Consider the following 14,853-nt stretch of genomic DNA (forward strand, 5'->3'; position numbering starts at 1 on the left):
AAAAGCAACCAAACGGCCCGGGACCTCCTAGGAGCCAAGACTTTGTGAGAGAGGAAAAGGGCTGTGTGGCTGTACAAAGGAGAGAGAAAAGATCGAGAGCAAGCAGGTGGAAAATGGAGCCACCACTGGCAGGGCATAGGAGCTGGGGAGTGCCGGTCCCACAGTCCCGAGCAGCACAGCTCTGCCTTCAAGCCCAGTGGGTCAACGGGGAAATCACAGAGGAGCCCTATGGCAAGCATGGAAGGGGGCAAGCATACCTGTCCTCCTCATTCATCCCTGTCTCCAGGCCAACGCCAGCCCTCGCAGAGGAAAGTGGGCCCCTTGCTATAGCTAGGATTATTTTATCTTATTTCGAGTGTGATATGTTTTGTGGCTAGCTGTAGCTGGAGAGGTTTTTTTTTTTTCCCCTCATTATTATATGAGAATGACCAAAAAGAGAATGATATCAATATGAAATTTCATCCAAAGGCAAGGGTCAGGAGACAGATGCCAAGACAGAATTTGCAAAAAAAAAAAAAAAAAGTCATTTAAAAAACAAACAAACCAATATTTGCAATTATGGCAGGTCAATTTCACCTGCTGAATACTTTGGTGAGGCACGTACTGCTCTGTGCAAGCATCTTTCTCACCGGGGTCTGGTTAGGAAGGCAGGTGTAGAAAGATGGCCCAAGTGAAGACAGAGTTCCAGACTCTGGAGACTTCTGTGGTTACTGGAGTGAGAGTTACTGGAGTTACCTCTTCCTTGCCTGCTTTCTCTCTGACCCTTCGTTTCCCCCAAGATCGCCTGCCTGTTGGCCACGCCAGCTGACCACTGTGTAGCCCAACACCAACGGGCCCGAGAAGGGAAGGTTTGATGTTGTTGGGGGCTGGCGAGGGTTCAGTTGGTAAAGTGCTTGTCAAGCAAGCTTGGGGATCTGAGTTCAGATCCCCAGAATTTGTGTTAAAAGCCGTGTGGCACACCCACAGAACAGGGCCCTGGAGCTCGCCAGCTAGACAATCAGCTAAATCGAGCTCCAAGCTCAGTAAGAGAAGCTTTGCAAACAAAGGGGGGAGTGATTGAGAAAAGCACCTGATATTGACCTTTGACCTCCATATGTACGCGCGCCGCGCCGCGCGCGCACACACACTCAAGCATGTACACATGCATGCATGTAAAAATATGTACACACAAACACAAAAAGGAAAAGAACCAATACAAAGAGCCGGGGTGTGCTACCAGCACAGAAGTGCTCAGAATTAATAGAAATAAACACAATCAGGCAGATAAAGATCGAAACATAATAAAATGCATCCCTTTGATTGCTGAGGAAGCTACTTTAGACTATGGTTTAGATGAGACAACCAAATGAGTGTGCCAATATCACACCCCAAAATGAAGTGTATACATGGAAGTGTTGGCTGAACCACCGCCCCCATGCCTCCCAAGAAGTCATCCCCTGTAAAAACCAGTACAAAGAGCGAAGGCCTCAGAGGCATGCTGATCTCTAGGCCAGAGGGACGAACCAGAGGCTGAGCCATCCACGCAAAGTCACATCTTGAGAGTGCAGGATCAGAGAAATCACCGCAGCTCCTTAGAAGGAGGAGAAACTGAGGCAGAAAAGTATGAAAGTGGCCCAGTTCCTCCCATCGGGACAGAAGGCAGATAAGTGACTTTGTGTGTTCTTGTTACTGTGGGACAGCCAGACCTGTGTTTCTCTAGTGAGGATGCAGGCAGGTAGGTGACGACCACACGCTCCACACACTAGATTCATCCCGCACAGCTCAGAACACTCAGGCAAGCATCTTTGGCAAAGACTGACTCAACAGACCTGGTAGAGGCTCCCCATGTGGAGTGATTTCTCAGAGAGAGAAACTTAGATGGTCCATGAACCCTAGGCTCAGGCCCTACGAATCCCACTGGCTTTGAGATCCACCTCAGGGGCCATGCATCTGGGTCTCCTCAGTTCCTTTGTGCTACCATTTTACCAGGCAGATACCTGGAGATTTAGAGATTGTCCAACACCTCTGTGACTCACTGACACTTGGCTTGATATCATTTCTGATTTGACACCAACTCCCCAAGCTTGAGTGTCACTGTTTCCATCTCTAATCCAGAAGTCTGGATGGCGCCTGTGCACAGAGCCCCACAATCAGTGGGTACCTCTCTTCCTCCTGAGGCAGCCAGGAAGGGCAGGGAATGATCCCTGCTTATTTTGCCTCAGCTTATTCAGAAATAGGAGCTGAGCTCTGATCTCCCTTCAGCCATATTCTAATTGCAGGCCTCCTTTGGAGTCCAAACCAGCCAGTTAATGTCTTTCTTGGAACTGACACCATTAATAGTTATTCATCTACTTGGTGGCCAGAAGAATAGTTTCTGGAAAGGGTGATTTTGATGATGATGATGACAACGACGATGATGACGATCTGCTGATTCAGAAGCAATAACTAAGCACAAAGTGTTCTGACAGAAGATCTACCTCAACTCCCCTCCCCCATCTCTTTTCCCAAACCCACCCATTCAAAGCCCACCAAACACATCTCCTCCCCCAGAGATGCTCAAGACCACTCCCACAGGGTATTTAAGCTGCATCCCAGAAAATAGACACGTGGTTTTCCAGTCGTCTTCATCTCCTCTCTGGCCAGGCCAGAGAATCATCCGGGAACGCTTTACCCATTAAACTGACGCTTTTCCTAATTCAGTCTGATTTGGTTTGATCTGGATTGCTTCATCAGCAGAGAGGCCTATCGGGGTGCAAAAACTTTTCACAAAGCTGTGGCTGAACAGCTGATGAAATCGCTTAAGGAAGGGGTTATTCTGGTTCATAGTTTGAGGGTACAGTTCATCTTGGTGGGGTGGTCATGACAGCAAGAGTGTCACGGCAGATGGTCACACCATTTCTGAAGTCAGAAAACAGAGAGAGAGAGAGAGAGAGAGAGAGAGAGAGAGAGAGAGAGAGAGAGAGAGAGAGAGATATGCTCTGATAGCTCACTTTTTTTCATTCCGTACAGGTCCCCAGCCCATGAGAAGGTGTCCATACACTTAGGGTAGGTCTTTCTACTTTAATTAATCCAATATAGAAACTCCAGCATAGACATGCATATCTATCTATCTATCTATCTATCTATCTATCTATCTATCTATCTATCTATCTATCTATCCATCTATCTATCCACCTATATAATGAAATAATTAACCTAGTAAAGCAAAGATTTTTTTCACAGGGAAGTCTGAACAATGTCACCCACAGCTGATATATCCACAATTCATATTATTAGCAGGAGTTAAGACAGGCAAGAAATGGGAGAGTCCATCTCATACCTGTAATAGTTTTCTCTTCCACTGTAGAGAATTACAAGAGCCACCCATCTGACCTGAGATACTGGGAAATTTGCTATACCTCATAATGTGCTAATGCTCCATGCAAAAGGGAGCCTGACCCAGTTCAGTGTTTTCCCCACAGATAACAATTTGTAATGCACTGGTTCAGCTTGTTAGAGTTGGAAGCCCCTTGGCAGATGCAAGAACCATCTCACCTCTCAGAACTGTGCCGAAAGGGGAGTTGATTCCCTAACAATTTTCACCCTTCTTTTTATGATATCAGTTCTAAGTGCTGGAGGGTACTGGCTTTTCTGTGACTCCAAAGCATTAATCCTTTCCCAGGGTGAACAAAGTCTCTGCTGGTTTTACATTTTAAGTGTGATGATTGGTTTTACAAAGCCAGTTGGTTTAAGAAATTAAAGTAGGGAACAAGGACGGAGCCAAAAGTTAACTATAACCCCCAAAGTAGTTTCTAAATATACCTGGTAGATAAGTTCAGTTTTGCGAAAAGCTTTTGAAAATCATTAGGCTACTAATGATTGGGCTTAATTTAGCTTGTCACAAAAGGCATATGCTCATTTATTTGACCAAAATGTTCACATTCCCTTCTTCATATTTTTATATCTCAGTCCAGAGAATATAATTGCCTTCATGTGAACAACAATTTGGAGTCTGAAAAATCAAAGTCCAAAGAGAACATAAAACTCTATCTTTGATTTAACATCTGACCTCTCCAAGAATTTTCACTTTTCCAGTTGCAAATGATATAGTTTGATGATAATAGTCCTCAGCAGAACTATATCGTCTGGAACTAAGTAGCATGTGGAGGTCCTCCAGGACAGAGGTGATGGAGTTGATGCATCCAGATTTGTCTCTTTTGAAGTAGGCGAGAGGCCAACCTTGGAGGAGATGGTGAAAATGAGGTTGGTGGGAATTGGGAAGTGGTTTTGTTGCAGAACAGTCTTGCAAGTTGGATGTCCTGTTGACTCACTCTAAGCTGAGCTTCCTGTGGAGAGGTACATGGACTTGCAGGCCTGGTTTTGTGACTCCCCAGGTCAGTGAAACTCAAGGAGTTATATTATTTATAAGGGGATGTAGTCACTGCCTTCACACCAATATGAGCAAATGCTGGACAGAGGCAACTTGAGAGAGGAAGAATTTCTCTTGGCTTACAGTTTCAGAGGCCCTCAGTCCATCCTGGTGGGAAAGGCATGGCAACTGGGAGGCTCTATCTGTGGCAGTGGGAACCTGTCTCGTGATTTGTTCACATCCTGGAAGATCAGGAAGGAGGGAGCTCTTCCTGGCCCCATACCCTCCCAAAACTTAACGTCATAAGCTAGGAAGTAGGTGTTCAAACGTGGAGCCCCATGGTAGACGTTTCAGATCCAAACTATAAAGGTACGTTTTTGTTTGCTCATGGATGAGAAGGTTGGATCTGCTTTCTCTAAATCCATTCTACATCCTCTGGCCAGAGAGATCATTCTGAAAAATGAATCCGATCCACACCACTCCCATGCCTCCCCTTCCTCATGGGCCTCACCTGACTCTCACGATGAAGCTGCCCTCGTGAACATGATGTGAACAGATTCCTGCTCATGCTTCTTAAGCGGCATTTCTTTTGCCCCCATGAAGCTTTACCCCAGTGCCTATGTTCTGTGATGGAAACACTGGACAACTCAAAGCTCCTGTAGCCATTGTCTTTTCTCACCTCTCTGTCCCTTCACTCACATTTTTAATCAGGCAAGCCCCACTTCCCATCCGCTTATTTCTTTCCCCTCTGAGCTGCAAACACCGTCCTCTAGAATGCTTTCTTCTACCACCCACCCAAAACATCTTTCCTTTCCAGAACCCAAATACAGAACTGCACTGCAACAATCACTGTATTGCAACAATTCATTCTAGAATGCTCTAAGCAATTGGAAACTATACCGTGGTAATTTTCTCATCCCTAGGACCTAACACAGGCCCAGCCTTAGGACTGGACTTAGGCATATGCAAGTGGATAACTATTCTACTCTTTCAACCTCCTCATCCTTGATGGGAAAACTAATCACCAAATGCAATGAGGGTTTCCAGCGGCAGGGTGCCAGGAGCTATTTTACTGATGGAAATCTCGATGCCACTGTAAGATAGGATAAGGATGCTCTCCTTTAAGTAGTTCCCTCTAAACCAGGACTGGCAAACTGGCCCACAGCCCACCTCCTATTCTTGTACCATCCATCAGCTAATTTCAAAAAAGAATTCGAACTGATGAGATAAAAGAGGATGCCAGGACATGGGATGGTTACGTGAAATTGAAATTTGATTGGCCATGTTTTTATTGTGATGTAACCAGACTTAGCCCCTTAGGCTGAGGGGGTCTGTGCATTCCAGTGGCAGGGTTGAACACCTGTCACAGAGCGCTCTCAGCTCTCAGCTGGAAGATTCACCCCTGGCCCACTAATAGGAGGGCTGCAGATCCCTACCACAACCCATAACTTCACCTTTCACTGCCCAGGTGCAAATTTGGGCTTTGGGGACACTGGGTATTTTCTCACAGGTTGAAAGAAAAGTAGCTACTCTGTGTTTATCCTAAAACAACCACACGGGCCTATCCATATATAGATATAAATATGGGTATTCGCACACATATATGTATAGCACACTGAAGATGTACTGCTAAAGTTAGTCCCTAGTTGGTTGTGTATAATGTGACAAATTTAGGAATGAGGTTGTTGGGTCCTCCTGCAAAGTGCCTGTCTCAGTATGTGGATATTTTTTTTTAAAAGAAAAGTCCCTCTCCTCTCCTCTCCTCTCCTCTCCTCTCCCCTCCTCTCCTCTCCTCTCCTCTCCTCTCTCTCCTCTCCTCCTCCTCCTCTCTCTTCTTCTTCTTCTTCTTCTTCTCTCTCTCTCTCTCCTCTCTCTCTCTCATTCATATCTGAGTTAGAGGTCTCTTCATATGTGTGTGATTTTTCTTAGCATAAGGCTTCCTTTCAATTTCATCTTAAAAAAAAAAAAACAGTGGAAAAAGACTAAGAACCAAACCAGTTTCCACATTAAAAAAAAAAAAAAAAAAAAAAAAAGAACCCCACCATAGTGCCAATGTTCTGTGATGAAAATTTACTAGATTACTTGAAATTTCTGCATGCACACACTGTCCTTTCTCCCCTCCAAATCTTTACATCACGCAGTAGGAAGAGCAGGGAGAGGAGAGGAGGGAGAGAGACACTAGAAAAAGCAACAGTGTCTACTGAGAGAAGGAAGTAGGGAGTCCAGACCCGTGAAAGGAGAATTCCTTGGGGGCAGGCAGGGCTTGTCAGGAAGAGGCCCAAGGACATTTTTGTGGTAGCTGAATGGCTTCCTGCAGAATCCTTGTAACTGTTGACATCTGAATCTCTTGCTCCATGTCCCTGCCTGGGTGGGATAGCTGTCTGTGATGGCCAAGGAGGAAATGTAAAACACCCCAACTATGCAGAACCTGACGGGCCACCTCCCCGAAAAGAACCCAGGGCTGCATTCCTGAACTCCTCTAAGATTGGCGAACAAGTTTTCAAAGAGCCAGAGATTCATAAAGAACAGGTTCCAGGTTGGGAAATACAGGACTTCTCTGTTTCACACCAGATGGCACAGTGTGAGAAGACAACTCCTCTGAACAGCCTTCTAAAATTGGTCCAACAAAATATGAAACCCTAACTAATGTAACATTCCAAAACCAAATGCTGAGATTGGTGGGAATAATAGAGAGGACGGACATATGTGAGATTTTAGGGTTGACCTAACACATGCTACACACACACAAAACACACACACACACACACACACACACACACTCAATTTTTATTTTTAATTGACCTATTTATAAGTTCTGACATTTCACTGTCTGTGTACCATGTATAGTGATCAGATAAGGTAGCTGTATCTGCCACCTCATACATTTACTATGTCTTTGGGTTGGGGACATTCTGAATCCTTTCTATTAGCTATTTGGAAGTATTCTACTTGAATACTTCAAAAGTTGTTGTCAGCCATAGTCACCAACTAGAAAGCACACCCCGCCCCCCATGCAACTATACTCCAAGTAACTATGAAAACATTTCCCCCCATGTACTGGCTGGGTTTGTGTGTCAACTTGACACAAGGTAGAGTCATCAGAGAGGAAGGAGCCACAGCTGAAGAAATGCCACCTTGAGATGGAGCTGTAAGGCTTTTTCTCATCTAGTGATCAGTGGAGGAGGGCCCAGCCCATTGAGGGTGGTGCCATCCTTGGGCTGGTGGTCCTGGGTGCTATAAGAAAGAAGGCTGAGCAAGCCAGTAAGAAACTCCCCTCCGTGGCCTCTGCATCAGCTCCTGCCTCTGGGGTCCAGCCCTGTGTGAGTTCCTGTCCTGACTTCCTTCAGTGATGAACAGCAATGCTGAAGTGTAAGCCAAAGAAACCCTTTCCTCGCCAACTTGCTTTTCGGTCATGGTGTTTTGTTGCAGTAATAGTAACCCTAATTAAAACACCCCAGCTCTTGAACCTGAAGGTTTTTACTGGATTTTGAGGGTTGGCCTACCCAAAATTGGAATTTGCTATCATTTTCTTGTCTGTTCAACCCCACACCAATCCCCAGTTTTTGGCAATGTTTTTTAAGAGAAGTTTAACAGCTAGAAATGTGCATTGAAATTTCCTCTGTAATTGGTACTTCTCTTCATACAGAACAAGTTCAATTGTTGGTGTCTGGAAACATTTTCCTTTTAGGGGAAAGGCTGGATTTATGATGCAGAAACCCATTAACATATTGGGACAAAGAATCTGGAAGAAGCTTTTCATGCAGTATACCTATTCACTGGAAGAATTTACCAGCTTTATGTGCACAGTTAGAATTTGGTTTATAATATTCTTTAGACACCTCCTTCCAAAACCGTTTTTCCCCTCTCCCTACTAATGGAAGCCAGCCAGCTTTGTCCTTGCTGACTGTGAACTAGCAATTGCAGATATTGTTTCCTTCTCTTCCTAAAGGACCCTCCCTGAACTATGCATCAGCATTTTTTTTTCTGCACAAAACACATACACCATAAAGAAATATCAAGTAAGAAATCCTTCCAACCGGGGCAGGATGGATCGATCTCCCTAGGAAAGGAAAGAGAAATAGAACAGTTAGGGATGGATGGGGGAAGGGTTACAGGAGAATCAAGTAGGGGAGGGGAGGGAAGAGGGGACGTGGGAAGGAATACAGGGAAAGAGTGGTAAAACTAAGGACCTTTTGAGGGCAGTATGGAAACCTAATTCTAAATGAAGCTTCCGTACCGAGATTGGGTTACCGCTAATTGAGTTGCTGGCCAAAGGGATCCTGTGAGAACCCCCAAATAACCCACGCTGTTGACAGGGCCATAGGTTGCTCCCCGTGAACGGACAGTAAGGCCTCATTGTCAAAGACAACATCTATACAGCTAATTGAACATGAAGAAGTCGAGCTGGTGCCTACCTAGAGCCTTCACCCCTACATCCTAGTCTCTTTGGTACAGTAAGGTACTCTGCATGCTACCAAAGGAGAAATGTAAACATCAGCCCAGCCACAAACTCTTCGATCTACAATGGTGTCCTGCCTGCAAGACAGGCTAGTGCAATGGTGGCACAGAGCGTGTGGGAGTCACCAACCAACATCTGGTTTGACTTAAGGTCCACTCCACGAGATGGAACCCATACCCAGTACTGCTGTAGTCACCAAGAGCCTGAGATAAGATAGCCCAGGGACCTAGGGTAAAACCAAATACTACTGTTCTGTCTATCTATCTATCTATCTATCTATCTATCTATCTATCAACCTATATACACACACATATATAACAGTATGTTCCCAATGGTTCCCAATGACATTCTTTTATACTCATAGATCAGTGCCTTGCTCAGCCAACATCAGAGGAACTTCTTAAAGCAGGCAAGAACAAATACAAAGATCCGCAGCTAGATAATAGGCAGAGTGAGAGTCCTTGGAACACTCAGCCCTAAACAGGATATCTCCTTCAAATCTCACCCGTCAGGGCTCAGAAAACCTGCTCAGTTCATATATGATACTTGTATGTATATGTTTTCAGGGCTGACTACTTGGTATTAGATAAGCAATTGGTGTGCTCTTCCCTAGAAAAGACTATTTCTCTTGCTTTCAGCTTTCCTTAGTTACCCGTAGTTCTTTGTCCAGGGTTGAGACCCCTTGAGCGTTCCCCTGCCCCTGTTCTTGTGTTTACTGGGTGTCAGCATTGTTCAGCTCATGTTTAGGCAGCCGTGTTAGTGAGACTTCACGGCTGTAACTTCTGACATTACTAGGAGACACAACCTCATAGCAAACTACCTGATCCTCTGGCCCTTATGGTCTTTCTGCCATCTCTATAGTAGGATCCCTGAGGTTTAGGTGCAGGGTGGTGGGTTGTAGATGTACCAGCTGGGACTGGGCTCCATAACTCTACATTGTGGTTGGCTGTGGGTTTCTATAATGGTCTCTGTTGCAAAGAGAAGTTTCCTTGATGAGGGGTGAGGACAAAACGTTCCTGTTGATCTAAGACAAATATTTAGAATGGAGTTAGAGATTATGCTAATTTAGTAAACTGGCAGTTGTTGGTTCTTCTTCAAGATCCATGACTTCCCTAACCCTGGGTAGTAGGCTAGGTTTCCAGTTCAGGCATGGCTTCCTCTTGTTGAGCAGGTATTGAGTCCAATTAGAGAACTGTTGGTTACTGGCAAGGTACTACTACACACTTAGGGTTATCATGCCATGCTGGTCATTTTTGTGGTCCATGAGCATCATAGATGAGTAGGACTCTTGGATGCTTCCCTCCTTCCAGCTCAGGGGTGCCTGCACCGTGTGTCTGAAGTTCGTGGCATCTTCAGTAACAGGGACTTAACTTACCCTCTGGTCAGGGGTGGGGGGTGGGGTGGCCGCCAAAGACAAGAGCAGTACCCTATAATGTTCTGGGAGTCCCTTTGACAACCCTGACCAACAACTCAAAAGAGGATTTCTCCTACCTAGTGTTGGGGTTTTCAAAGATGATATTTGGCCCTTGGAGGGAGCATTGTCAGCCCAGATGAGAAATTTTCATTTAAACTATAGATGCATATTTATATATAAACTTACATACATTATAGGTATTTTAGAGAGTTAACACTATGATTCCTTATGACTTTTCCAGACATCCTTACTGTTATTTTTACCCTCTTTACTCTGTATTTATATCTCTCCCTATCCCTAACTGGAGGTCCCTGATTTTTCCATTGCCCACTTGAGATCCCCTCTGTATCTCTATCCCTTTCTTCAGTGTCCTACCCAACAGTCCTTTCTTACTCTCCTGGTTTCTGCAGTTACTCCAGGTTATACTCTCATCCGATCTGAAGTTGAGATGATGGGAGATCATTCCAAGTTTGTCTTCCTGGGTCCGGGTTACTTCATTCAATAGGATCTTTATTTGTTCTCTCTAGTCACCTCAAAGTTCAGGATTTCATTTTTCTTTACCACTGAAAAGCATTCCATAATGTGTATGTGGCACATTTCCATTATGCCTTCATCAGCTAAAGAACGCTTAGGTTGTCTCTATTTCCTAGTTATTGTGAAGAGCGCAGCAATAAACGCAGCTTGAGCAAGTATCTGTGGAGTGGGATGTAGAGTGCTTTGAGCATGTGCCAAGGAGTAGAATAGTTAGGTCACATGGTAGATTTAGTTCTAGCTTTTTGAGAATTCTCCACATTGATTTCCAGAGTGGCTGCCCCAGTTTGCAATTCCATCAACACCCAGAGAGGGTCCCTTCTCCCCACCCTCCCTCCAACATTTGTTGTCAGTTGTTTTGGTGATTTTTTTTTTTTACCATTCTAATGAGGACAAGATGAAAATATGATGTTATGATTTACATTTCCCTGATTGCTAGAGATGATTTTTTTTTTGTCTTTTAGCTATTTCTTGGCCACTTTCTTTCATCTTTTAAGAACTCTATGGTGATATTTTACTTGTCCTGAAATGTGATTTCATTTGTATGTTAATAAATAAAGTTGCCTGGGGGTCAGAGCTGATAGCAAGCCATAGCAGAAGTCTGGCAGTGGTAGCACACTCCCTTAATCCCGAACACATGACAGGCAGATCTCTGTGTGTTCAAGGATACCACCAGCATGGAGACACATGTCTTTAATCTCAATACCAAGCATAGAAGACCTGGAGGTCTGTATAGATGGGCAGTGACAAGGAGGTCATGTGGTTGGGTTTACAACCAATGAGAAGGCAGAACAGAAAGTCTATAAAAAAGACAGATACACAGGAAGTCACGCTCTTGCTGAAAGGAAGGACAGCAGCGCCAGTGAAGGGTAAGCTCAGCTCTCAGCTACTGCTTTGACCTCTTGAGCTTTTAACTCTGCAATTAGCTCTGTGTTTCTTATTTAATAAGACTGTTCATCTATAGAACTCTTTAAGCTCTCGGGTCCATATTTTGAATAGGTCATTTGTGTTTTGACTCTTTGTTGTTTGAGTTCTTTATGTAGTCTGGATACTAATCCTCTGTCAGATGGGTAGCTGGCAAAGACGCTCTGCCCTTCTGTGGGCTTCCTCTTCACCCAGTTCAGGGTTTCTTTAGCTGCACAGAAGCACTTCCGTTCATAGAATCTTATTTGTCCGTTGTTGACCTGAATCATCAGGCAAATGGAATCCTACTAATACTAAGAGAGTTGCCTTCTACAACTGTGCTGTAGGGTGGGCCTCTGTTTCTTCTAGAAGTTTCAGTATTTCAGTCTTCGCAGCTAGGTCTTTGATGCATTTGGAGTTAGTTTCTGTCCAGGGCGACAGATAAGAGCTCTGATTTCATTCTTCTACATGTAGACATCCAGTTTCTCCAGCAACATTTGTTAAGGATGCGCTCTTTTCTCCAGGGTGTGTGTTAGTGTCCTCTCCCTGTGCTTGGTTCCTATGCAGTCTGACCTGTGAGATCTCTGAAATCGCTATTTCACTTCAACTTTTCTCTTCTTTCTTTCTTTCTTTCTTTCTTTCTTTTTCTTTCTTTCTTTCTTTCTTTCTTTCTTTCTTCCTTCCTTCCTTCCTTCCTTCCTCCCTCCCTCCCTCCCTCCTTTCCTTCCTTCCTTCCTTCCTTCCTTCCTTCCTTCCTTAATCCTTATTTGCCAGATTTTGAAGTTCATCACCTGAGTCTAGCCTTCTGTCCTTGTTCATGGCTGTGAATAATTTCTGGTTTTAATCTTTAGACTTTATATTTTTCTTGTTATTTTGTTACATGCCAGGAAAGGAAATGTTATGGCATTGTTCTAGTCTGTAATCTTAAAAGAAGATGAGATAGAGAAAATTCATATTCAGTAAATATAAAACATGATCTAATTATGAATAAATTCCATATCATAACCCCTGAAAAGGAAGGAGGATATTGATAAGAAAAATGATGAGAATTTAAGATACTGTAATAGAGAAAAAATCTAAGAAAATGCAGTAACGAAAGGGGAAATTCTATTGTTTCTGATATCAGTAGTGGACTGCTTTGCGGGGCAATACTGTTTGTTTGGACCAAGAACATTGGTATTAGGTATTCATATCACTATAAACTAAACTTGTGATAGATTTTTCAACTTCAGAAGAACAGTCCTTCCTGTTCTAGGAAATAACATAATTGCTTGTATTCTAAAACTTTCAAATGTCTGTTTGAAATAAGTTGAATTTTCCTATGTAACTCTGAAGTCTTAACATAAGATGAAGCAATGATTTGGATTTTAAATTTTATTTTGTAATATGGGATTTATTGGTCAATGTGCCAACTATCTTGAGAGTCCCTGTCTTCCTGTGACATGGGCTATGTGCCGCCTTCAAGGGCACCACAAAAGCAGAGAACGGCTGGACCTGGGAGGAAGGAAATGATTAGGGTAGTGATGGAGTTAAAAATAATAAAGAGAAGGGGAACCTGGTTCTGGGTACACACAAAGGGTAAGAATAGAAGCCCAAAGTCCTTGAAAACATCTACTAAGGGTTGCTACAGAAACTACTTGTGTGGACTGTGGTGGCGCACGCCTTTAACCCCAGTTCTCGGGAGGGGAGGCAGAGGCAGGTAGATCTCTGCGAGTTTGAGGCCAGCCTGGTCTACAGAACAAGTTCCAGGACAGCTAGTCTGATAACACAGAGAAACCCTGTCTTGAAAGATGAAAAACAAAGAAAGACATTACACAATGTTAGTGTGAAAGTTAGCAAGCAGGAAATGACAACAACAGGAACAAAGCAGACAGGAAACAAGATTTACCAATCGGAACCGGAAGAGGTTTATTTCCTACACCTTTTTTCTCTCTTGACTGTGAGAAGATTCAGTGGTGAAATGGAAACCTGAGATGATGGGCAATCATTATGTCGAATAGCTTTATTATCATTAATCATAATTGCTTTATTAAGGAAATGCATCTAATAGACCACATTTATTTAAAATATGCAATTTAATATTACATTGGTTAGAGGGAAGTGGTGGACCAGGAGGAGTTAGTGAGGGGGTGATTATTGTGAAAATACAGTTGTGAATAACACTATACAGACTAAGCAAGTTGTGTTTAGGAATACACATATATTATGTGTGTGTGTATATATGTGTATATATGTAACAGCAATTAAAGAAAAAGAGGCATGAATTTGAAAAAGAGCAAGTGGGGGGTGCATGGGAGGGTTTGGATGAAGGAAAATGAAGGGGGAAATATGTAATTGTATTATAATCTCAAAATTAAAATAAATAATCAAAAATACATTATGCATATGCATGAAATTCTCAAAAAAATTAATAAAAATGTTATTTTTAAAGGCTCGGTTTGGTGGTGTTTGACCAAAGTTTGACCTGTGAAACCACTGATAGAATTTAGACTGCTTACATTGTCATCAGGAGTGGGACACTCTGCTGCCTCTGAGCTTTTGGCTGATATCAAGAAAATAGATGGAACATCTCCACGGCCTTTGCAGTTCCTCACTTCTACATGCGTTCATTTCCAAACTACTATTCTTACAGTGATGAAATATGCAAAAGGTTTCTTTTTCTTCTTCAGAATGTGTCTTAGTATAGACATTTCTCCAACTGCTTTTCAGTGGAGTGGTTTCTTTTTTGAATATGTAATTGGGTTTTCGTGAGCATGGTCTTATTGAAACATGTATGTGTAAATACATATGTGTGTGTGTGCAAATTCACACACCAGTCTTTCCCCCACTCCCCACTGGCTTCTACTATACTTCCTCTTCCCAACATGGAAAGATTTTTAAAAACTGGAAAATGTTCATAATTTAAACACACTAATTGAAGTCACTTCGAGGTCTGTGCCTGTTGACTCTAACATCTGAATTATTTTTGTCTTAGCCCTTTGGTTTTCTGTTGTTAGTTTGATCTTACAGTTTGTCTGCTGTGTGTTTGATTGACTGCTAGAGAGGATACCTAAAGGCTACCCTCGATAGTCTTCTTTGGCTGCAAGGGTTTAGAGCAGGAGGCTGCGTTTATCCAAACTAGGACCGCTCTAATTTGGTCTTAGTAGGGGTGAGTCAATATGAGTGAAAGTCCCTCAGAGGACTTGTTAGGGATGCCCTGTTCTCATGACCTCTGATGCT

This window comes from Peromyscus leucopus, chromosome 22 (genome assembly GCF_004664715.2).
Source record: "Peromyscus leucopus breed LL Stock chromosome 22, UCI_PerLeu_2.1, whole genome shotgun sequence".
In the NCBI taxonomy this organism is placed as follows: Eukaryota; Metazoa; Chordata; class Mammalia; order Rodentia; family Cricetidae; genus Peromyscus; species Peromyscus leucopus.